This window comes from Bos javanicus, chromosome 7 (genome assembly GCF_032452875.1).
Source record: "Bos javanicus breed banteng chromosome 7, ARS-OSU_banteng_1.0, whole genome shotgun sequence".
Classification (NCBI taxonomy): Eukaryota; Metazoa; Chordata; class Mammalia; order Artiodactyla; family Bovidae; genus Bos; species Bos javanicus.
The window spans coordinates 99,973,550-100,000,706 of record NC_083874.1 but is presented as its reverse complement, the minus strand read 5'-3'; the positions used below and the strand labels follow the sequence as shown (position 1 = coordinate 100,000,706).

Genomic DNA, 27,157 nt, shown 5'->3' with positions numbered 1-27,157 from the left:
CTGCCAGGTTCCCAAAGGAGAAGCGTTGGACTATATATGTCTTTTTCAAGAAAGAAATAGGTTTCAGTTCAAGAAGATCCTGCAGAGCTTGAGGGTCAACAGTTCAGTCCCTAATCATAACAATATGATATAATTCCTATAATTTTTATTTTGTGGCTGTGCTAATTTATAAAGGAGTATCTTCTCAATGTTCTCAGAGTCATGAATAAAATCCTAACATTAGCTAAACATTATGAAAATTACAGGATTTACCCACTTTCTAAAACACCTAGGTCCAAAGTTGAGATATAATTAGGTACAGGGCAGTAGAAATATAGATGGTATGGAACTGTCCTCATAGAATTAAACTTATAAGTAAGATATTATAGCTCATATATGAAAATGAGTGAATTGAATAAATATTATAAGGTATGTAATAGATCAGAGAAGAGACAGACATAATGTGTATGCACAAGTAATTATTATGTAGTCTGTTCATATCATATCCTATATACTTCTTTGTATATACTAGATGGTTAACTCTTATTTTACAGTTCACAGTTTTGTTCACAGTTTAATCTCCATCTCCAGTGTTGAGCTTAGCTCCTGTCACATGGCAGTACATAGCACATTTACTCTCCCAACTCTGGCCTTTAGCATTATCTGTGCAAATAGTTGGAGAAGGCAATGGCACCCCACTCCAGTACTCTTGCCTGGAAAATCCCATGGACGGAGGAGCCTGGTGGGCTGCAGTCCATGGGGTCGCTAAGTCAGACACGACTGAGCAACTTCACTTTCACTTTTCACTTTCATGTGTTGGAGAAGGAAACGGCAACCCACTCCAGTGTTCTTGCCTGGAGAATCCCAGGGACTGGGGAGCCTGGTAGGCTGCCCTCTATGGGGTCACACAGAGTCGGACACGACTGAAGTGACTTAGCAGCAGCAGCAGCCACAGTGTATGGCTGTGTAGAAAGTTGAGGCAGAATATTTGAATCATCATCATCACCATTATTCACTCATTTTTGTTAAATATTTACAGGTTTCCAGGCACTCTTCTAAGCACTCCTTTAACTTTAGTTCATTGAATCATCACAGCAATTTTATGGGAGAATTACTATTGGTATTCCTATTTATATATGATAGCCCTAATGCATAAAAGAATAAATAAAATTGCCCAAGGTCACTGAGTAACTAAGCGGTGAGCCAGAATTTAAATCCAAAATGTGGAAGAAACCCAAGTGACCACCAAAGATGAGTGGATAAAGAAGATGTGGTTGATGCATACAACGGAATATTACTTAGCTTTAAAAGAGAATGAGATTCTGCATTTTAAGAAATGTGGATGGACCTAGAGAAGATTATGCTTAGTGTAAATAAGTGAGACAGAGAATGAAGAATACTGTAGGATATCACTTATATGCAGAATCTGAAAAGTAATAGAAATGGACTCAGTAGATAAAGAAAGCAAATTAGTGTTTACCAGTGGAGAGGGGAGAGAGGGAGGGACATGTTAATAAGCATATGGCATTAAGAGATACAAACTAGTAGGTATGAAGCAGATAATCAAACAACATATTTTGTTTAGCACAAAGAATTATAACCATTATCCTATAATATGTTTTAAGAGAGTATAATCTGTAAAAATACTGAATCACTCTGCTATATCAGTTCAGTTCAGTTACTCAGTCGTGTCCAACTCTTTGTGATCCCATGGACTGCAGCACACCAGGCTTCCCTGTCCATCACTAACTCCCGGAGTTCACTCAAACTCATGTCCATTGAGTCAGTGATGCCATCCAACCATCTCATCCTCTGTCATCCCCTTCTCCTCCCACCTTCAATCTTTCCCAGCATCAGGTCTTTTCAAATGAGTCAGTTCTTTGCATCAGGTGGCCCAAGGATTGTAGTTTCAGCTTCAGCATCAGTCCTTCCAATGAATATTCAGGACTGATTTTCTTTAGGATGGACTGATTGGATCTCCTTGCTATATACCTGAAACTAATATAATACTGTAAATCAACTGTAGTTCAATTCATTTATGCATGAAGTGAAAGTGTTAGTCACTCAGTCATGTCTGACTCTTTGTGACCCATACATATATACAAAAAGTTTGACTCCAAAAAAAAAAAAAGTGATGCCAAATAGTCATAGACAGAGAAGGAAACGACAACCCACTCAAGTATTCCTACCTGGAGAATTCTGTGAACCTAGGAGCCTGGCGGGCTAGAGTCCACAGGGTCACAGAGAGTTGGACACACCTGAGCAACTAACTTTCTTTCTCAAATAGTCATAGTGGGCAACAGAGGGTGAGGCTACAAGCCTGGCCTTGTAGAGCTGGTGGATGTGCTGAGATATGAGGGAAAGTAGGAAGTTCTGCAGGCTTCCAGAACTTTACAGGCATCATACTGCCAGGATACTTACTGTTAGATTAGGAGATTAAAAGAATAGCTCTTTGAAATTACAAAGAAAAATTGTATAAATTTGCATCCATATAGTTCTGTGAGAAGAGCTGTCTACATACAACTATGTATATATAAAACCATTTAAAACTTGCTTTTAAGAAATTTAAAGATACAAAATATTTTCAGGACAATGCTTAGTTTAATACTTAGGTCAATATGCTGTCAGCCACTGTGAAAAATTGTCTCCTTGCCAAGGAGATAGTTTTACTAAAAGTTCTATTTTTAAACTAACTTTTTCTAAAGCAGCTTCTATTCATGGGGACAGATTTTCATATAATCTGATATGGTGGTAAATTAAAAGTATGCACACAGGGTAAGGTGGCACTCTTATCTTTAACTGTGAAAATAATTAAAAAATTCAAGTTGATTACAATATTATTAATTATGTGGTGCTTAAAGTTTTGCATAACATGTTATATTAATATTCTTGAAGCATTTATCTAGGTCTAGCAGACATAACTTTTTAATATTTATTTTCTATTTAGAGCACTGAGTGACACAAAATTAAAATAGCTTTTTAATGTCATATACTAAGTTACTAGGAGTCCTAAACTTAGTACTTCTACATATCAGTTTTCTACCAAGTTTTAGTAGGTTACATGATTTTATTTAGTTATAACTTGTCCCTCATTTTCTCAAAATGCACATATTCAGGTAATAAGTTAAATAGGTAAAATTTACATTCATGGTAGTTTTCCCTACAATCTTATTGCTCATGAAATTTATAAATGACATTTTGAATGGTTTCTGTCTCTTAACTGGTGTTTTGAAAGGATGATTGCCCATAGTGTGTGATTTCAGTGGTCTGACGAGGTTCTTCAGTTGAATTGAAACCCCATTATTTATCATTAGGGTTATTTCTATGGGCTTCCCTGATAGCTCAGTTGGTAAAGAATCCGTCTGCAATGCAGGAGACCTTGGTTTAATTCCTGGGTCAGGAAGATTCCCTGGGGAAGGAATAGGCTACCCACTCCAGTATTCTTGGGCTTCCCTTGAGCCTCAGCTGGTAAAGAATCCATCTGCAATGCAGGAGACTTGGGTTTGATCCTTGGGTTGGGAAGATCCCCTGGAGAAGGGAAAGACTATCCACTCCAGGATTCTGGCCTCAAGAATGGGGTCACAAAGAGTCGGACACAACTGAGTGACCTTCACTTTCACTATTTCTTTGGAGCTTACTGGATAATCTTTCAGTGATACCTCCTATATGAATACTATTTATATGGATTTGTATAAATTTAATTTATAAATTACTCCATTTATCTCAGTTATGGATTTATTTGAAGTTAATCTAGAGATAGACATGAGAGGAGTGGTTCTTGGAGACTACTAACTAGGAAGGGGCATGAGGGAATTTTCTGAGAACCCAGGGAAGGTGATGTGAAGACTGAGGCAGAGAGTGGAGTGATGTGGCCATGAGCAGAGAAAAATCAAGGTTGCCAAAATACATCAAAAATGGTAATAATCAAGGAGGGACTCTCTGTTAGATTGCCCAGAGGGAATGTAACCCTGTCACCACAGGTTTTAGACTTTGACTTCAAGAACTGCTGCTGCTGCTAAGTCGCTTCAGTCGTGTCCGACTCTGTGCGACCCCATAGACGGCAGGCCACCAGGCTCCCCCCTCCCTGGGATTCTCCAGGCAAGAACACTGGAGTGGGTTGCCATTTCCTTCTCCAGTGCATGAAGGTGAAAAGTGAAAGTGAAGTCGCTGAGTCGTTTCCGACTCTTAGTGACACCATGGACTGCAGCCCACCAGGCTCCTCCGTCCATGGGATTTTCAGGCAAGAGTACTGGAGAGGGTGCCTTTGGCTTCTCCTACAAGGGAAAAAAAAAGTTCTGTTGTTTTGAGCACCCAGTTTGTGGCAGTTCCTCAAAGCAACCACAGAAAATTGATATACCCAGCCAGACCTTTGGACCCTATTCTTGCCTTCCTGACATTCTTGATCTTGTATTCTCTGATGATCTATCACAGTTAACAGAAGTAGCCCTACTGTCTCTCTCTCACAATCACAGGGGTTCCAGTAAGTACCATCACACACATTTTTTTATCTTGGGTATGCAGTAATTACATTGATCTAAATAGTAAAATCATGATCATTGAAACATGAGTAATGTTTAAAACATAAGTCCAGCAGGGAGAAAGAGACACTGAAAGGAGGAGTGAAGGGGAAAAGCAGGGAGAGATCAAAAAAGACATTGAAGGGGAAGAGGGGGTTTAAAAAAAAGACACTGAAGTAGGCTACGACCTTGGTGTGTCATCTGGTTAAAAAGGAGAGAGAAAATGGTTGAAATTTAGTGCAAAGCATGGGTAAAGAACATGGAATTGGAGATACCTCAGTTTGTCTCATCTCTTGATTTTAAGAGTTGTAATAATTTGGCCACTTTGCTACTAAGTCATTTAGTGGTAAAGTTTCCTCATCTGTTAAACTAGAATAATGATTGGCACCCATCCTGTTTTTAGTATTCAAGAACATGAATAATCAAAATAAAATAGTGAAGGTCCTTTTATACAGGTAGAGTTAAAAAATTGTTAGCTCTTGCTTTTTATTATTATATCATAAATTACTTGAGTGAGGTCAGTTTCTTCAGGTTCTGTCCAGAAACCTTCTCACAGATGAATGCTGAGGGAGTAGAATTTTGTGTAATAATGTTCTCGTCTAGCATGCTCACAGAAATTTACTCATAAGCTTTGGCTGAAAATAGGCCCATCCTTATTAATAAAACTTTCCAAAATAGTTGTTTATTTTAAGATATTATAATATGAATTAAATTAGAGATCTGAATTTGAACACAGGTACATCATATAAAATGTAAAGGCAAATACTCTTTTCTAATTACTAAATGGAAACTTTGTAATTTGAGAGAGGTTATTAAATGCTAACAGAGCTTATGAAGGACTGTGTAATTCAGGGCTGCTATTTTCTAAAGTCTGAATCTCATTCATTTCCTTTGGTCATTTTTACCCTTCTGAAGAAAATTCTTCACCTGTAATTTTATTTTCACAGTTTTTATCAGTCATGTTTTGATACGCTAAAGAAGCTACACTGTAAATCTATTTTTAATCTTTCGTGTTTTATATGATGAATATATTGTTAAAATACAGGATTACATGAAGAGTTATCTTCCATTACTTATTTTTATTTCCTAGAAAAGAAGGAAAATTGTTGTGTATGTGTGAGTGTGTGTGTGTTTCAGAGATAATTTTTCCCAATTACTTGAAAATGAACTTAGGCAATTTTAATTGTCAACTCATGGTTAATGCTTTTTAAAAATAACACTTAAAATGTTAAAGTGCATAATTTTACTTTAATGAAAAAGAATTTTTATGTTTACTTTTCTCATTTTGTGGGTATAGGGATGACATGAACAGAACACTGTATTCAGGTAAGAATATATTATTTGTTTCTCACATTTAGTTAGGGAATTTTTCATCTATGGTTTGTTAAAAAATTTGAAAGTTAATTAGATAAGTAGTTATAACATCACATGAATGACTAGATTCTAATTATTAATGCATGTGGCTGGCAAAAAATAATATTCTCTTTAAATGACAGTCCTAAATAAGCCTGCATTTTAAACTTTTGCTATTATTGTTGTAGTTTTATTTTGCTTTTGTAAATTGCCTGTCATTTTCTGCACCTGTCTGTTGTCCTTTTTTTCTATTCCTCCAGATCTTGTGGGAAAGAAGGACAGATTATTATATTTGTTATGGTAACAATATGTACTATATTGTATATGATAAAATCAGTAGCTGAATATAGTAATAAACAAAAAAGTTCTTACTCTTTTAACATTCCAAGAGTAGGTGCCATTCCAGAGTTAGGTGAGCCATGGTCTGTTCCACACAGTCTCTGGGGTTCCAGCTATAAAAGATGTGCCTTCTAGAAAAGTAACTCCAAAAATTGCCCTGAGTTTCAGCCATAAGAAATGAAATGAAAACAGAAAAGGTGAGGAAGTCACAAATCTTTCTCAAACAATGGTTTGAAATATATTTACTGCACTTCTGTAGGCATTCTGTGGCTTAGAACAGGTCACATGAGCCTCCTGAAATCCAAGCTGGGGGAAGACTGGGTAATGTGATTTCAAGTGGGCAATTCCTTCCCCAGATTTGTTCCTGCAAAGAGGAAATGTGAACCAGTCACAGTTGGTCTCTAAGTACTAAATGTTCATGGGCACACTTTCCACAGTACTCAGAACACAGCCAGGATGGATTTTTACTTTCTTTGCTTCATATCTGATATTTAGTTGCTGATTTTTTAAACAACTGTTTTCCTTTCAATTTTTTTAACTTTTATTGTGAGAGAGAATACACTATTAATAGTTGGTAATGAATTTTTAAGGCAGGCAGAAAATCATTAAAGATATAGATGACCTGAACAGCACTTTCAATCCACTTGATTTAATTGACATTTATGTAATATTCCATCCGATGCTTTATTCTTTGAGGGTAGTGCTACCATAAACTAAACCAGATAAAGACATTACATAGAAAGATAACTCTCATCCAGAAATTCTCATCAACAGAGAACAAAAAAAATTCTTAATAAAATATTTGCAAATGAATCAAAAAATATGAGAAAAAATTATACACCAAATGGAATGTATGCTGGGGAAATGAAGCAGTTTCAGCATTAAAAAAAAAAAAATCAATGTAATTTACCACAGTAACTGGCTAAAGAGGAAAAGTCATAAATATAAATTGATTTAGAAATAACATTTGACAAAAGCCAATACTCGTTCATGATACTCTCTCTCAGCAATCTAAGAATAAGTGGAAACTTCCTTACTTTATCAAACAATCAAACAAACAAAACAGTATGCCTCTAGAACACCTATCACTGAGATGATTCTAAGTGGTTTGAGACTGGAAACTTTTCTCCTAAAATTAGCATGCCTATTTAACATTTTGTTGGAAGTTCTAGTTAGTACAATAGGGCAAAAATTTCATAAAGAAGAAGAAATACATGTATATACACACACACATTCAAAAGGTAGAAATAAAACTGTATTTTCTGAGAGAATGATCAACTATGTGGAAAAATAGATTATCTAACAAAAATCTCTTGGAACTAACAAGTAATTACAGCACAGTCACAGGAAATATATAAGGTTACGATGCAAATGCCTGTTTCCCTATAGGTCAGCCATACCCAGTCAGAATGTATAATTTAAAAAGAATCATTGGGCTTCCCTGGTGTCTCAGTGGTGAAGAATCCACCTGTCAATGCAGGAGACATGGGTTCATTTCCCTGGTCCAGGAAGATCCCACATGCTGCAGAGCAACTAAGGCTGCGTGCCACAGGTACTGAGCCTGTGCTCTAGAGCCTGGGAGCTGCAACTGCGGAGCCCACACGCCTGGAGCCTGTGCTCCACAGTGAGAGGAGCCATGCAGTGAGAAAGCTGCACACTGCAAACAGAGAGCAGCCCCACCCCCCACCCCCCACCGCAACTAGAGAAAAGTCTACAGAGCAACACAGACCCAGCACAGACAGAAATGAATAAAATTATTATAAAAAAGAAATCATTTACAATGACACCAGTGTAAATGGAACCTGTGTATAAATCTAATGAAACACGTACAGGATCTGCCTGCTGGAAAGTACAAAACATTGATAAAATAAATCAAAAGACATCTTTATAAATTGAGTTATTACATGTTCATTATTAGAAAAACTCAATATTTTTAAGACATAAATTCTCTCACGCTTGATATGGATTGAAAAGTATCTCAGCCAAAGTTCTAGATAGCTATTTTAGAGGTCTTAACAAACCGATCCTGAGTTTCCTACGGAAAGGAAAAGTACCTAGAAGTGTCAACACAGTGTGGGAGTATGGAAACAAAGTTGGAGGACTCTCACAGCATGATTTCACCTTTAGTAATCAAGGTAGCATGTTACTGATAATAAAATAGATACCTAGGTCAATGGAATATAATAAAGAACTCAGATGCAGATGTATACAAATATAATTAATTGATTCTTACAAAGGCAGAAGGTGAAAGACCTATAATTTAAAAACAGTAAGACATTGATGAAGAAAATTGAAAATGATACAGAGAAAGGGAAAGATATCCCATACTCTTGGATTGGAAGCATTAATGTTGTTAAAATGGCCATGCTACCCAAGGCAATCTATAGATTTAATGCAATCAATCCCTATCAAAATACTCATGGCATTTTTCACAGAACCAGAAAAAAATAATCAAATTCACATGGAACCACAGAAGACCCCAAGTTGCCAAAGCAATCTTGAGAAAACAAAGCTGGAGATACCATTAAAGTCCCAGACTTTAAATTATATATTACAAAGCTACACATAGATTGGTAGAACAGACTAGAGAGCTCAGAAATAAACCCCCATGCTTACAGTAAATTAATATAACAGAGGAGGTAAGAATATACAATGAACAAGAACAGTCTCTTCAACAAGTGGTGCTGGGAAAACTGGACAGCCAGCTAAATGTACAAGAATGAAATTAAAACACTTTCTCATACCATACACAAAAATGAGTGCAAAATGGATTCATCCAAAACCTAGATTACTGTTGTTGTTTAGTCACCAAGTCATGTCTGACTCTTTGCAACCCCATGGATTGCAACACACCAAGCTTCCCTGTCCTTTACTATTGCCCAGAGTTTGCTCAAACTCATGTCCGTTGAGTTGGTGATGCCACCAAACATTTCATCCTCTGTTGCCCCATCTCCTTTTGCCTTCAGTGTTTCCCAGAATCAGGATTTATTTTCCAGTGAGTTGGCTCTTTGCATCTGGTGTCCACAGTATTGGAGCTTCAGCATCCTTTCTTCCAATGAATATTCAGGGTTGATATACATTAGGATTGCTGGTTGATCTCCTTGCTGTCCAAGGGACTCTCAAGAGTCTTGTCCAGCACCACAATGAGAAAGCATCAATTCTTTGGTGCTGAGCTTTCTTTATGGTCCAACTCTCACATCCATACATGACTACTGGAAAAACCATAGCTTTGATTATATGCACTTTTGTCAACAAAGCGATGTCTCTGCTTTTTAATACCTGTCTAGGTTTGTCATAGCTTTTCTTCCAAGAAGCAAGTGATTTTATTTTTTTTTTTAATTTCATGGCCGTAGGCACTGTCCACAGTGATTTTGGAGCCCAAGAAAACAAAATCTCTGACTGTTCCCATATTTTTCCGTATCTATTTTCCATGAAGTGATGGGATTGGCTCCTATTATCTTCGTTTTTTGAATGTTGAGTTTTAATCCATCTTTTTCATTCTCCATTTTCACCTTTATCAAGAGGCTTTTTAGTTCCTCTTTAATTTCTGCCATCATCTGCATATCTGAGAGTGTTGCTATTTCTCCCAGCAATCTAAATTCCCCCTAGTGAGTCATCCAGCCCAGCATTTCTCATGATTTACCCTGTATAAAAGTCACATAAGCTTTTAAGGGTGACAACAAACAGCCTTGACATACTCCTTTTGTTCCATGTCCAGTTTGAATGTTTCTTCTTGACCTGCATACATGTTTCTCAGAAGGCAGGTAAGGTGGTCTGGTATTCCCACCCCTTGAAGACTTTTCCAGTTTGTGTTGATACACATAGTTCAAGGCTTTAGAGTAGTCAATGAAACAGAAGTAGATGTTTTTCTGGAATTCCCTTGCATTTTCTATGACCAGAGGATGTTAGCAATGTAATTTCTGGTTCCTCTGCCTTTTCTAAATCCAACTTGTATATCTGGATATACAGTGACTATCAATGTGGATGTACAGTCCACATACTGTTGAAGTCTAGCTTGAAGAATTTTGAGCTTTACCTTGGTAGCATGTGAAATGAGGGCAATTGTGTGGTAGTTTGAACATTCTTTGGCATTGCCCTTCTTTGGAATTGGGGTGAAAACTGAACTTTTCCAGTCCTGTGGCCACTCCTGAGTTTTCCAGATTTGCTCGCATATTGAGTGCAGCACTTTAACAGCATCATCTTTTAGGATTTGAAATAGCTCAGCTGGAATTCCATCACCTCCACTAGCTTTGTTTGTAGTAATGCTTCCTAAGGCCCCTTTAACTTCACATTCCAGGATGTCTGGCTCCAGGTGAGTGATCACACCATCATAGTTATCCAGATAATTAAGACCTTTTTTGTACACTTCTGTGTATTCTGGTAAAACTTGGTTCACTGGAGAAGGAAATGCAAACCACTTTAGTATTCTTGCCTTGAGAACCCCATGGACACTATGAAAAGACTTAGATGTAAGACCTGAAACCATAAAATTCTTAGAAGAGAAGCAGAGTACTCTTTTATATAAACCAGGGCAATATTGTTTTTAGATGTGTCTCCAAATGCGAGTGAAATAAAAGCAAAAATAAACAAATTAGACCTTATTAAACTTAAGTGCTTTTTTACAACAAAGAAGCTTATCAACAAAACAAAAAGACAACCTACTAGCATGGGTGTGTAAATGGAATGACTGATAAGAAGTCAATATCCAAAATATATAAACAGCTCATACAATTCAATATTTAAAAAAAAAAAAAAACTCAATAATTAATTGGCCTGAAAACCTGAATAGACATTTGTCCAGGTAAGACACACAAATGGCTAACAAACATGAAAAGATGCTCAACATCACTAATTATTAGAGAAATCCAAACCAGAACTACAATGAGGTATCACCTTGCATCTATCAGAATGACTATCATTAAAATGTCTTCAAATATACAGTCTTAGAGAGGATGTGGATTAAAGGGAATCCTTGTACATTGTTGATGGGAGTATAAATTGGGGCAGCCACTATGGATGTTCCTCAGAAAATTAAAATTAGCACTACAATTTGATCCAGTAACTTCACTCCTAATGTACACCCACACACACACATATCTAGAAAACCTAAGTTGAAAAAGTACATGCAGCCTAATGTTCAGAGCAGCATTATTTACAATAGCCAAGATATGGGAGGAATCCAAGTACCTATAAACAGACAAATTGATAAAGAAGATATTTTTATGTTTGTGTCTGTTTATCTATATATATGCCTGCTAAGCCACTTCAGTCGTGTCTGATGCTTTGTGACACTATGGACCATGGCCCACCAGACTCCTTTGTTCATGGGTTTCTCCAGGCAAGAATACTGGAGCAGGCTGCCATGTCCTCCTCCAGGGGAACTTCCCAACCCAGGGATTGAACCTACGTCTCTTATATTTCCATCATTGACTGGCAGATTCTTTACCACTAGCACCATCTGGGAAGCCTCATGTATATGTATGGAAAATAATTCAGTCCTAAAAAAAATGTTCTGCCATTTACAGCAATATAGATGGAACTAAAGAATAGTATGCCTCATGAAATAAGTCAGACAAAAGAAAAACAAATACTGTATGATATTACTTATATGTGGAAACTAAAAAATAATGCAAATGAGTGAGTATGCAGAACAAACTCACAAATACATGAAAGAAACTAGTGGTTTCTGAAGTGGAGAGACAGGTGTGGAGGGACGAATTCGAGGTATAGGATTAAGAGATACAAACGACCATACATAGAACAGATAAGCAACAGGGATATATTGTACAGCACAGGAAATCATAGCCATTATTTTGTAATAACTTTTAATGGAGTAAAAAATACTGAATCAATATGCTGTACACTTGAAATTATTATAATACTGTAATTCAACTCTACTTCAACAAAGAAGTGATAAAAAATAGGCACAGAGGCAATTTAATGGAGGAAATATAGATTTTCAATAAATGGTACTAGAAAAATTAGACAATTGTATACAAAATATACCTTACAAAGTACACAAAAGTTATGATAAATTTGTAGTAAACCTAGGTGTAAAATGGAGAAGGCAATGGCACCCACTCCAGTACTCTTGCCTGGAAAATCCCATGGATGAAGGAGCCTGGTAGGCTGCAGTCCATGGGGTCGCTAAGAGTCGAACACGACTGAGCGACTTCACTTTTTGCATTGGAGAAGGAAATGGCAACCCAGGAGAATCCCAGGGACAGGGGAGCCTGGTGGGCTGCCGTCTATGGGGTTGTCCAGAGTCAGACACGACTGAAGCGACTTAGCAGCAAGTGTAAAATACAGAGATATTAAAACTTGCAAAAAAAAGACATTGGAGAAAAATCTGGTTTGTATTTGTCAGTAAATTTTTACTTTTTAGGCCATGTCACACAGCTGGTGGGATCTTAGTCCCCTGACCAGGGTCCACACCAGTGCCCTCTGCAGTGGAAATGTGGAGTCCTAACCACTGTAAGCCAGGCTGTCTGTCAATAAGCTTTTAGCTACCACACTAAAAGCCTGATTCATGAAAGAAAAAGTAACTTGGACTTTATTAAAATAAAGCCACTGTTCTACAAAATACACTGTTAGAACAGGAAAAGACAAGCTACATACTGGAAATGATATGTCCTGACAAAATCCTGCGTGTGCTTACTTTTAGTAACCTTATTGATAATCACAAAAATCTGGAGTTAACCAAGATGTCCTTCAATAAATGAATGGATAAACTTTCATAACACATCTCTGATAAAGAATGCATTCTCACAGTATACAAATAACTCTTATAACTCAACAAAATATAATGAACAGGCCATTAAGAAATGGATACAAGATCTTACCAGTTCACCAAAGGAAGTATGTAGATGGCATGTAGATATTTAAAAAAATGTTTAACATCATTTCTTATCAGGGAATTGCAAATTGACACAGGAATGAAACCCTACTACACACTTATTAGAATGCTTAAAATCCAAAAATAGACAATACTAATCTCTGCCAAGGACAAAGAACATCAGAACCAATCATTTGGTACTGGTGGAAATTTAAAATGATACAGGACTTTGAAACACAGTATGGAAGTTTCTTCTCAAGCAAATCAAAGTTTTACCACATAATCTAACAGTCATTCCCCTGCATTCTTACTAAATTGGTTTCAAAAGTTATGTCCTTGCAAATTCCTGCATGTGAATAATAATAGTAACTTTATTCATAATCACAAAAATCTGGAATTAACCAATATGTCCTTCAATAAATGCATGGATAAATTTTAATATGTCAGCTCAATGGACTGCTCTTCAGAGATAAAAATAATGATTTGTCAGTCTGTGTGAAAACATGAATCTAAATTCTAAGTGAAAGAAACTAGGCTACATTTTGCATGATTCCAATTATATGACATTTGGAAAAGTAAAACTACATGGATTATAAAGAGATCAGCTGTTGTCTGGTGTTTGGAGATGCGGCTGAATATGTGAAGTACTTTGAATATTTTAGGAGGTTGAAATTATTTGGTAAGAATAATGCTGGTGAATTTATGACATTATGCATTTGTCAAAACTTATAGAAGTTTGTAGCACAAAGAGAGAACTTTAATGTATACTAGTTAAACAAAAAACAAACATTTGGGAGAACAGAGGACCCCATTTTGTAAAAAGTGACAGAACTTAACAATCTGATTGTAATACAAGTGAGTGAAGCAGTCTCACCAAATGCGGGGCAGGGAGAGAAACATGCTGATCTATATAACTTTGGAAATGAGTTGCAGCTATAAGACTAAAGGCAAAGGGACTATACATAAGCACTCTACTCTAGTTGGTAAAACCATATCCTATGAGGGTAGGGTTAACAATTCTGGAACCAATATACATATATAATGGAATTGAACAATCAATTAAATAGATGGCAGATGCTGGGATCAGGTGCCTTATTGTGGCCGTGAGAAGTTAGAGACCATGAAGGGGAAAAGGTTAGAGCAGTCCATGTAGTAACTGCATAGAGTTGGAGACATCATGTGAACTCATGTTTACTGTTATGTAGATACATGTCAATATATATAGAATGTTTATGTGTGTGTGTAAAAATACACACATAATATTTCCCTTTTCTGTCCACTGAAAGGGCCTAGAAGTACTAAATCCCATTTGCAAACTGTAAAACAGTGTCCAGGTTTTGTTTCTGATATACATAAACTGAATATATATATGAAATTACATATGTAAGTGAAATGACACAATCATGTCTGATTCTTTGTGACCCATGGACTATATAGCCCATGGAATTCTCTAGGCCAGAACACTGGAGTGGGTAGACTTTCCCTTCTCCCGGGTTCCTTCCCAACCCAGGGATCGAACCCAGGTCTCCTGTGTTGTACACAGATTCTTTACCAGCTGAGCCATCAGGGAAGCCCAAGAATACTGGAGCGGGTAGCCTATCCCGCCTCCAGAGAATCTTCCCAACACAGGCATAAAAATGGGGTCTCCTGTGTTGCAGGTGGATTCTTTACCAACTGAGCTATAGAACTGAGAAAGGAGTATGTCAAGGCTGTATATTTTCACCCTGCTTATTTAACTTATATGCAGAGTGTATCATGCAAAATGCTAGGCTGAATGAAGCACAAACTGGAATCAAGGTTGCTGGGAGAAATATCAAAAACCTCAAATATGCAGATGAGATTACCCTTATGGCAGAAGGCAAAGAAGAACTAAAGAGCCTCTTAATGAAAGAGGAGAGTGGAAAAAGTTGGCTTAAAACTCAACATTCAAACAACTAAGACAATGGCATCTGGTCCCATCACTTCATGGCAAATACATGGCAAAACAATGGAAAAAGTTACAAACTTTATTTATTTATTATTTTGGCTCCAAAATCACTGCAGATGGTGACTGCAGCCATGAAATTAAAAGACGCTTGGTCCTTGGAAGAAAAACTATGACCAACTTACCCTGTATATTAAAAAGCAGTGACATTACTTTGTAGACAAAAGTCCATCTAGAAGAAAGCTGAGTGCTGAAGAATTGATGCTTTTGAACTGTGGTGTTGGAAAAGACTCTTGAGAGTCCCTTGGACTGCAAGGAGATCCAACCAGTCCATCCTAAAGGAAATCAGTCCTGAATATTCATTGGAAGGACTGATGCTGAAGCTGAAACTCCCAATATTTTGGCCACCTGATGTGAAGAGCTGACTCATTTGAGAAGACCCTGATGTTGAAAAAGATTGAAGGCAGGAGGAGATGGGGATGATGGAGGATGAGATGGTTGGATGGCATTACTGAATCGATAGAGTTTGAGCATGCTCTGGGAATTGGTGATGGACAGGGAATTCTGGTGTGCTGCAGTTCATGGTGTCACAGAGAGTCGGACACAACTGAGTGACTGAACTGAACTGAGCTATAGAAAATCTAAAATATATCTAGTCATAAGTATTATATTTACTGTATATATCTTTAAACTTTTATATTCTTTATTAAAAAATAAGTATCCTTGGAGAAATTATTGGCTGCAGATACATAAGATGAGCCAGCAGCATTTTATATTGATAGAAAGGTAAAGAAGTGCTCAGAGAAATAAACGAGTGTTTCAAAAAGACACAGGAGCCAACTGAAAGAGCTCCCAAAACCTAAACCTAAAGCAAATTGAGCAACAAAATGAATAAAATAATACTGAATTATAAGCTATAGTATAAAATATTTAAGTCCATTGATTTAAATAAATGTTTAAATAATAACATTTTTCTTTATAAAACTAAAGAAAGAAAATAGACTATTCTTCCAATTAGATGAGCCAGCAGCATTTTATATTGATAGAAAGGTAAAGAAGTGCTCAGAAAAATAAACGAGTGTTTCAAAAAGACACAGGAGATATAAAAAAGAAAGAAAATAGACTATTTTTCCAATTAGAAGAATTCAGAAGAATCTGTGCAGGTACTGTGCCCTCAAGGAAGTGCTTTATCTCCCTACTCCTTAAATGGGGTCTATACATAGGCTATGCTTCAAAGAGTACCATATGGCATTGAAGAAAAAAAGACTAATTATTCAGCAGAGAAATCTGACAAACACTATTTCAGCCAGGTGGTCAAGATTAACCTCAAAAGTGATACCAAATTACAGTGTGTTCATTTGATAGAGTATGACAAGAATGACATTTTCCTCTGTAATTACTATCGCAAACGTAACCTAACTTCAGTCCTAACCATGAGAGAAAAACATCAAACTCCAGTTAAGGTTCATTCTAAAAATATATATGAATTATACTCATTGCTGTCAATGTCATTCATTTGTAACAAGGAGTATCTGAGAAAGTGTCATGGCCAAGAGCAAACGAAGGAGACAGGATCACCAAGTGTAGGGTGGTGTGCTGTGTGGGGTTCTAACGAAATCTGGATAAAGTATAAACTTTAGTTAACTATTACCTGTGACAACTATACTATCCTAATGTAAAATTTCATTAATAAGGAAAACTGGATTTTGGTTCTGTTGGAACTCTACAGTTTTCACAAATTTTATGAAAATTTTAAACTAGTATATCATTTTTAAAAGCTTACTAATTTTTAAAAGTCCTGAAAATTTTACTTCATTTTGACTGGTTCTCAGTAATATCATCTTGGGAGTCTTTACTGGCCTGAATTGAAAATGCTTTCCATTGAGCAACCAGACTCCTTTACTCAAATATATGCGTGCCTGCGGTGCGTGCTAAGTCAGATTAGTCATGTCCAGCTGTGTGACCCTGTGGACTGTAGCCTGCCAGGCTCCTCTCCCATGGGATTTTCCAGGAAGACTACTGGAGTGGGTTGCCAGGCGCTCCTCCAGAGGATCTTCCCAAGCTAGGGATTGAACGAAAGTCTCTTACAGTTCCTGCATTGGCAGGTGGGTTCTTTACCACTAGCATCATATTTGAGAGGGAAGCCCTCTCAAATATATATATGTGTATATATATATACATATGAGTAATTCTGTCCTATATGGAGAGTTGGTTTTAAATAATTAATTAAAACCAGGATTATGAATTCCTCCTTCTGGCATTTAAGATCTCCTGACTTTTCCCTTTCAGAATACTGTTGTATGAAGGTCTTCCTTGCTGTTTATCATTTCCCTCACAAGTAGCAGATTGAATTTTCCACTTTCTCCTTGTTGTTTTGCTCTGCTATTCTTTGTTGTTCCCTTTGATTTCCCTTTGTCTTCTTCACTTAACCAGCTACTTTTTATTTTTATCATGCAATGCAACAACTGCAGAATATAATCAGATCTTTGTTCACTATTTAAGAGTGTATTTGTACTATGCCATTTCTTAATCTGCCTGAAATACACAAATAAAATTTGTTTAAGGTACAGTGTTCTCTTAAGAAGGTGAAAATGTTCATGAATCTGTTTCTTGAATTGTGTGCTTGGTAATATGAATTAATTATTATCTTTTGATACCCTATCTGAGTGCTTTGCTGGTAGCTCAGTTGGTAAAGAATCCACCTGCAATGCAGGACACTAGGGTTAGGTTTCTGGATTGGAAAGATCCCCTGGAGAAGGAAATGACAACCCACTCTGGTATTCTTGTCTGGAGAATCTCATGGAATGAGGAGCCTGGCAGGCTATAGTCCATAGAATTGTAAGAGTTGGACACGACTGAGTGACTAAACCACCACCACCACCTTATCTGAAACCCAGTTTGCTGCTGCTGCTAAGTCGATTCAGTCGTGTCCAATGCTGTGCGACCCCATAGACGTCAGCCCACCAGGCTCCCTCGTCCCTGGGATTCTCCAGCAAGAACACTGGAGTTGGTTGCCATTTCCTTCTCCAATTCATGAAAGTGAAAAGTGAAAGTGAAGTCGCTCAGTCGTGTCTGACTCTCAGTGACCCCATGGACTGCAACCCACCAGGCTCTGCCATCCCTGGGATTCTCCAGGCAAGAATACTGGAGTGGGGTGCCATTTCCTTCTCCAGAAACCCAGTTTAGTGAGATGTAAATGAACCCAGTTGAGTGAGGGACGTGTATCACTGTTTGAAAGAATTGCATTTTGCTTATTATCACTTAGACCTACTGGCAAGTGACAGTTCCCCTCTTTCAGAATATCCCCAAGTTCCCCTTATTTTTGAGTCATATCAAGTTTCGAATATTTTAAAGATATTTTTCAGTAATGATAATTATCTTGGCTTTAACTAACACCCAGTTAGGTGTAGACTGATCTTAGGTAAAATTAAGTTGTGAGCCATTTCCTTTTCTGCTATTCTGTGTCTGTATACACAGTATCAAATTGGTTCCAAGTTTAAGTTTTAAAGAAAGATAAATAGGGCTTGTATCCTAGCTAAGACAAAATATGTTCTTGAATACAATGATTTTGTGGAAGCTACTACTCTGTTCCTCAAATTTCTAACTGTAAAGTAGGAATAATAATTTTTACCAAATAGCTTTTTTTGTGAGCATTAAATTCGGTAATTTGTGTAAAATATCAGAAGAGCTCCTCTGTACAATCACAGACACTCAAAAATAGCTGCTTCTTAGCTATAGGAATCTTCAATATAATGCCACACAAATGCTCTGATGAAATATCCTACTATGCCATTATAGGCTATTCATACTTCATACCCATTCACTTACTCTGAGGGCACAGCTAGTGAGAAATATGATTATGTCTAAAACTCTGTGCTAAATTTCACATGTGAGGCAAGACTTTAGCAGAGGAGTCCTGCATAATGGATACCACCAGTGACTTAAGAAATGCAGACTGAAGTGGGGAAAATGGGAATATCTGAGATAAGACTTACAGAGCACAGCATTGTGTTTAGACCTGCCTCTATGCTTATGTAGTTGGACTAGAATTCACACATTCTGAGGAGTACGTAGAAGCCTTGAGTGTGTGTGTGTGTGTGTCTGTGTGTGTGTGTGTGTGGAGGTGTGGGAGTTGGAAGCATAGAAGTCATGGGTGTATAGCATTAGATTTGCTGTGGCCAAAAAAAAAGGTAAAGAAATGGACTAAGTTTTTAAAATGCAGAAATTATAGGTTCAAAACAAAGTAAAATTCATTTTGGGTAAGAGACAATTTTGTTCTTGCTCAAAAATATCATCTGTTTAATTTGAGTTGGTTGTTATCAGTAACTCACATTTGCATATTATATTCAGGTTTACTGTCAGTTCAGTTCAGTTCAGTCGCTCAGTCGTGTCTGACTCTTTGTGACCCCATGAATCGCAGCACGCCAGGCCTCCCTGTCCATCATCAACTCCTGGAGTTCACTCAACTCATGTCCATCGAGTCAGTGATGCCATCCAGCCATCTCATCCTCTGTCGTCCCCTTCCCCTCCTGCCCCCAATCCCTCCCAGCATCAGAGTCTTTTCCAATGAGTCAGCTCTTCGCATGAGGTGGCCAAAGTACTGGAGTTTCAGCTTCAGCATCATTCCCTCCAAAGAAATCCCAGGGCTGATCTCCTTCAGAATGGACTGTCAATCCGTATTATAAACAAGGTCTTAGTATCTTAACTGTTAATAACATTTTAATCCTCCACTGACTTCTTTGCCTGAACTTGTAAGCATAATTTTTCTTTATCTGTTTATACTTATCCTTACTATATTACCTCAGTTTTTGTGCTAGGTAAATATTTACTTTAAAAAAGAATTGTAACTAAACTTTCTCCTGATGTTCTAGTCAGGCTAATCAGTTTTCTTTGTTGTTGTTGTTTATGGATTTACCAGTATTCTGACTTTTGTATAAGTTGTTTATTTTGTTATCTCATGCCATGTTTCTTCTTTCCTGTGTTACTGATAGTTAAATTGCCTAAAACCTAGATACCTACATGAGTTATAGTTCTCTTGGACACTGTTCATTTCAAAGCATTTGCCTGCCTGAAGCCCGTTACCACCTAAATCTTCCTAGACTGTTCTCAGTGCTCACTGCATGATGCGATACTTCCTGACACCCTGAATTAGTCTTTTGTGTGGTATACTTTGTTGAAGTACTCTCAAACCAGAAACAAATTAGTCCTCAGATTTCTCCTGCTGATTCTTTCTGCTCTGTCTTTAAAAATTATCAGATTTATTAGGCATTACTCCTTTCTTTTGTGATGCCAACCTGGGACTATTTTTAATCAACCTTTTTTTTCTTATTAAGAACTTTGTGAGAATGGCTATAATTGACATTTCTAAAATTTCCTCCTTCAACAATTCCCTTGTATTTTAAATGACCTGTCAGGGATAAATTTGTTACAGCATAATGAGATCTCATTTCCCGTTCTCCAGTACAAAATATGTTGGATTTGGTCAAGATGGGAATCCTATAGGGAAAAAAAAAAATGAGGTGAGAAATGTAGTTTGATCGTTAGTGATCAGGGACAGAATCCTGGCAAGATTGGGGTCAACCTGAATTTGCCACTTGGACAATGTGACTTCTGAGAGAGACTTCAGTCTGTGTCCTCAAGTTGGACAAGGAGGGTTACCCCATATGGCAGAGCCTGAGCTTAGAGTTTAGAGAACTGGCCTGAGGCTCTTAAAAGCTGCTTAAGAAAGTGTCTACAGCCTCTGCCATGGGTGTTTCCTAGCATCTAGTCAAAGGATCTTGGATTAATTTATTCTTTTTTCTTCCATAGAAATTTTAAGTATTTATACTTTGGAGCTTCATAGATGGTGCTAGTGGTAAAGAACCTACCTGCCAATGCAGGTGACATAAGAGTTGGGAGTTTGATCCCTGAGAAGGGGCATGATAACCCACTCCGGTATTCTTGCCTTGAGAATCCCATGGACAGAGGAGCCCAGTGGGCTACAGTTCATAGGGTCACAAAGAGTCAGACACAACCGAAGCGACTTAGCACGCATGCACTTTGGAGCAGGTTGGCTTTGGGAAGGTTAGGAATGTTGATTTTAAGTAAAGACATTGTTTACTATTTCAATAATTCTGTTTCCAGTGCTTATTGTCTTTAAGATATTATGAGGAAGACATTTTGCCCTTCTAGGTACTTCTAGCTGGTCTAAGAGTTAGATGGACATGAAATCAATTAACAGGAGAAAAATCAAAAGCTTTTAATGTTTATACATGGAGGAAACCCAGGAAAACTGAGTAACTGGCCAAAATGGCCAAAACCTTCACATTAATATCATTTTCACCTGAAGACAAGTGAGGATGTTGGGGCTAGTGGTTTGGAAATTCAGAGAGGGGGAATACAATTCACATGACATGGAGATGGAAAGACAAATGTTTGCAAAACAAGTGTTTTCTGAGTCATACAGAGGCTACAGGAGACAGAGTGAAATTTTAACAAACAGGCTTTGCTAGCTCCCCCCTGTCTACTGCACCTTCAGTTTAGCTCAGTCACTCAGCTGTGCCCAACTCTGTGACCCCATGAACTGCAGCATGCCAGGGTTCCCTGTCCATCATAACTCCCAGAGCTTACTCAAATCCATGTCCATTGAGTCGGTGATGCCATCCAACCATCTCATCCTCTGTTGTCCTCTTCTCCCCTCACCTTCAATCTTTCCCAGCATCAGGGTCTTTTCAAATGAGTCAGCTCTTTGCATGAGGTGGCCAAAGTATTGGAGTTTCACCCTCAGCATCAGTCCCTCCAATGAACACCCAGGACTGATTTCCTTTAGGATGGACTGGTTGGATCTCCTTGCTGTCCAAGGGACTCTCAAGAGTCTTCTCCAACACCACAGTTCAAAAGCATCAATCCTTCAGTGCTCAGCTTTCTTTATGGTCCAACTCTCACATCCACACATGACCACAGGAAAAACCATAGCTTTGACTAGACGGACCTTTGTTGGCAAAGTAATGTCTCTGCTTTTTAATATGCGGTCTAGGTTGGTCATAGCTTTTCTTCCAAGGAGAAAGCATCTTTTAATTTCATGGCTGCAATCACCATCTGCAGTGATTTTGGAGCCCCCCAAAATAAGTCTGTAACTTTTTACATTGTTTCCCCATTATTTGCCATGAAGTGATAGGACCAGATGCTGTGATCTTAGTTTTCTGAATGTTGAGTGTTAAGCCAACATTTTTACTCTACTCTTTCACTTTCATCATGAGGCTCTTTAGTTCCTCTTCACTTTCTGCCTTAAGGGTGGTGACATCTGAATATCTGAGGTTATTGATATTTCTCCTGGAAATCTTGATTCCAGCCTCTGCTTCTTCCAGCCCAGCATTTCTCATGATGTATTCTGCACATAAGTTAAATAAGCAGGCTGACAATATACAGCCTTGACATACTCTTTCCTGATTTGGAACCAGTCTGTTGTTCCATGTTCATACTATAGACATCTCTGGTGAAGGCTCCCTTCTTGAAGTAGATCTTCTATCTACATCCTTTTAAGAGTTAGAAGAAAGGTCAAAGGTTCTTCCTGAGTCTTTTGGACCTTAAAATAATCAGTGTAAATTGTTATTCAAGACATATATTAATAAAACTAACAAATATTAAATACAAAGAAAAAAATAATGAAGCAAGGGAAAAGCAAAAAATAACATATAACATAAAACAACAAATAACAAGGTAGTGCTAGTGGTAAAGAATTTGCCTGCCAATGTCAATTCTTTACCACTAGGAGACACAAGACATAGCTTTGCTCCCTGGATCAGGAAGATTCCCATGGAGAAAGAAATGGCAACCCACCCCAGTATTCTTGCCTGGAAAATCACATGGACAGAGGAGCCTGAGAGGCTACAGTCCGTGGAGTCTCAAGGAGTCAGACACAACCGAGCACACACACACAACACACAAGGGAATCCCTATAAAATTATCAGTTGAGTTCTCAGCAGAAACTCTGCAGGTCAGAAGGGAATGGCAAGATATGTTTAAAGTGATGAAAGTGTTTGAAAACCTACAACCAAGGTGACTACCCAAACTCTGCAGGTCAGAAGGGAATGGCAAGATATGTTTAAAGTGATGAAAGTGTTTGAAAACCTACAACCAAGGTGACTACCCAAACTCTGCAGGTCAGAAGGGAATGGCAAGATATGTTTAAAGTGATGAAAGTGTTTGAAAACCTACAACCAAGGTGACTACCCAGCAAGGAGAAATCAGCAACAACAAACAAGCTTTAAAAATAAATGCTAAAGGATGTTCTGTAGTCAGGAAACACAAAAGAAGGGGAAAAAAACCCTCTAAAACAAATCCAAAATAATTAAGAAAATGATAATAGGAATATACATATAATTACCTTAAATGTATTAAATGCTCCAACCAAGAGACCACAGACTGGCTAAATGGATACAAAAACAAGATCTGTATACACCCTGTCTGCGAGAGACCCACTTCAGAGCTAGGGACATATACGGACTGAAAGTTAGGGGATGGAAAAAGATATTCCATGCAAGTGGAAATCACAAGAAAGCTGGAGTAGCAATACTCAGATCAAATAAACTTTAAATAAAGGCTAAAAGAAGAGATAGGGGATACTACATGATGATAAGGGATCAATCCAATAAGAAGATATAACAATTGTAAATATTTTTCACCCAACATAGAAGCACCTCAATACATAAGGCAAATGCTAACAGCCATAAAAGGGGAAATCAACAGTAACACAATAATAGTGAGGGACTTTAACACTCCTCTTACGCCAATGGATAGGGCACCCAGACAGAAAATTAATAAGGAAGCACAAGCATTAAATCATAGATTAAATCATACAGATATAATTTTTATTTATTTTACATTACATATGAAATGAAATAATGAAAATAAAGTCAGGAATTAAGAAATAGGATGAAATTAAACTAAAAAACTTTTTCATAGTAACATAAACCATAAACAAGATGAAAAAACAATCTTCAGAATGGGAGGAAATGTTTGCAAATGAAGCAACTGACAAAGGGATAATCTCCAAAATTAAACAGCTCATGCAGCTTAATATAAAAAAAAATACAAAAATGGGTGGAAGACCTAATAGACATTTCTCAAAAGAAGACATCCAGATGGCCAACAAACACATGAAAAGATGCTCGACATCACTAATTTTTAGGGACATGAAAATCAAAACTACCATAAGGAATCACCTCAGACCAATCAAAATCTGTTAAATCACTTCAGCCATGTCCGACTCTGTGCAACCCCATGGACTGCAGCCTGCCAGGCTACTCTGTCCATGGGATTCTCCAGGCAAGAATACTGGAGTGGATTGCCAGTTCCTACTCCAACCAGTCAGAATCATTTCAGTCTCTCAGCTCTTTATGACCCCGTGGACTGCAGCATGCCAGGCCTCCCTGTCCATGACCAACTCCTGGAGTTTACCCAAACTCATGTCCATTGAATCAGTGATGCCATCCAACCATCTCATCCTCTGTCATCCCCTTCTCCTCCTGCCGTCAACCTTTCCCAGCATCAGGGTCTTTTCAAATGAGTCAGTTCTTCACATCAGATGGCCAAAGTATTGGAGTTTCAGCTTCAGCATCAGTCCTTCCAATGAATATTCAGGACTGATTTCCTTTAGGATGGACTGGTTGGATCTCCTTGCAGTCCAAGGGACTCTCAAGAGTCTTCTCCAACACCACAGTTCAAAAGCATCAATTCTTCGGCACTCAGCTTTCTTTATAGTCCAACTCTCACATTCATACATGACTACTGGAAAAACCATAACTTTGACTAGACGGATCTTTGTCAGCAAAGTTATGTCTCTGCTTTATAATATGCTGTCTAGGTTGGCCATAACTTTTCTTCCAAGAAGCAGAAGTCTTTTAATTTCATGGCACCATCAGAATAGCCATCATCAAAAAATCTATGAAGAATAAATGCATCTTTATTTGAGGAAAGGGAACCCTCTTGCTTGGAATGTAATTGGTATAGCCACCATGAAGAATAGTATGGAAGTTTCTTAAAAAGCTGAAAATAGAGCTACCGAATGACCCAGCAATCTCACTTCTGGGCATATATTCAGAGAAAACTATAATCTAAAAAGATACATACACCCCAATATTCATTGGAACACTATTTACAATAGTCAGAACATGGAAGAAGCAACCTGCATGCCCATCAAGAGTAATGGATAAAGAAGGTGTGGTGTCTATATATACACAGGGTAATAATACTCAGACATATTCATAAAAAGGAAGTAATTTATGTCATTTTCAGAGATGTGGATGGACCTGGAGACCGTCATACAAAGTGAAGTAAGTCAGAGAAACAAATATCATTGATTAACACATCTGTGTGGAATCTAGAAAAATGGTAAAGATGATGTCATTTGTAAAACAGAAATAGAGACACAGACGTTGAGAACAAACTTGTAGATATCCAAGGAGAATAGGAGTAGGGCGGGGTGAATTGGGAGATTGGGATTTACATATATATATAAACTTCTATGTATAAAATAGGTAACTAATGAGGACTTACTATCATTCCCCTTGGAAATTGTCACTCTAAAAAATCACTTACTTTTGAAGAAAAGCTTAATTGTTACTGATGTGAAATATTTGTAGAAAACTGGAGCCCCACTTATGGAACCTATGATTATGATTCAATGATTATGTAGCAAAAATGAAAAAAAATAAAATAACTTCAGTATATCCTTTTGAAAAATACAGTGTAAATACATATCATTAATGATCCATGAATGTGTGGGCTTTGAAAAATTAGTTTATGAGTGGTCTATAGTTCTCTCTAACACATCAAGAATGATACTAAATATGAAATTTTTCATGATTTCTATAACAGAATGACAAAAAACGTCCCTGATTTTGTGTACTAATTAGTGCCTTTTTTATGGTACGATAAAATGCTTTAATGGTAATGTAGTAGGAAGTTATTTAACTTTTATCAACTCCCGAAACGATGTTTGCATTGTGTCACTAAAAATAGACATGGTATATAAGAGTAGCAGGCATTTTCATTGCAGCAGCTCAGTATGCACCTGCCTGAGTAGACACCTGGACTGGAAGGTGGGTTTATAGTCTTGTCCTTCACTTTAAAGAAAATTATTGAGTGTCATTCATTCAGATGCTTCTGTAGAAGTGGCAAATGGAGCATCTGAGGTAAATAAAGGTAGGCTGGAAGAACGAGGGAAGAATAAGAAATTTCTGTTGTGAGGGAGGAAAACAACTTTCCATCTACCCTTCCAAGTTCTTGGCTGAGATGGCTTGTAATAAAAGACACATTAGAAGGGAAAAATACACAGAAGTATAATAACCTGCCTATCTCCTGTGTACAGAAGAGAGACTCAGGAAAACGGAGTGACTCCTCAAAATGGCCCAAGACACCATCTTAAATACCATCTCCAGCTAAAGACAAAAGAAAGCTATTAAGGGTGTGGGAGGTCAGTTTTCAGAAAAGCACAGTAAAAAAAAAAAAAAAAAGGTATGGGTTATTAGGCAGGTTTGTCTGAGTGTGTGTGTGGACTCGCACGTGTGTGCATGCATGCAGTCGTGTCCAACTCTTTCTGACCCCATGGACCATAGCCCACCAGGCTCTTCTGTCCATGGAATTTCCAGCAATAATACTGGAGCAGGTTGCCATTTCCTCCTCCAAGGCAGGTTTAAGTCTTGCTTTTCTACCGACACGGAGTTTCTTGAGATTTTGTCATCATCTTCTTGGTACAGAGAGAGATACCCCTACAAATGGATACTTCCCTTATAAATGTAAGTGTTTCTTGCAAAAGGGCAACTTTTACTAGATTTTCAGAGCTTCTCTTTTGTCGTTTCTTAAAAACAGGGGATCTGTATCAACCTAGAATGGTGGGATGGGGAAGGAGATGGGAGGGAATTTCAAATGGGAGAGGATATATGGATACCTATGGCTGATTCATGTTAAGGTTTGACAGAAAACAGCAAAATTTTATAAAGCAATTATCCTTCAATAAAAAATAAATGAATTTAAAAAAAACTAGTTAAAAATACTCAGGATGCCAATGAGGCATATTTTGAATGGTGTACTTGGCTACTATTTACTTATCCTGTCTTAGTAAGGAGAGATTTGGTGACTTCTTTCTCTTCTGTTCCTCCTCAGTCCTACAGCTGTAAGAAAGTGAATTCTGACACAGTTGGGCATCAACTTGGAAATGGATTCTTCCCC

The 27,157-nt window shown here is 37.6% G+C and overlaps 1 long non-coding RNA gene across 1 annotated transcript in view; it reads right to left on the bottom strand.

Moving 5' to 3' along the window:
* Nucleotides 1-6,413: 6,413 nt before the first annotated feature.
* LOC133251715 (uncharacterized) overlaps nt 6,414-27,157 on the bottom strand; it is a 182,189-nt gene continuing 161,445 nt past the window's right edge. The window contains exon 5 of the long non-coding RNA XR_009737755.1: nt 6,414-6,552. This is a non-coding gene — a long non-coding RNA (uncharacterized LOC133251715). The remainder of the gene's footprint in view (nt 6,553-27,157) is intronic.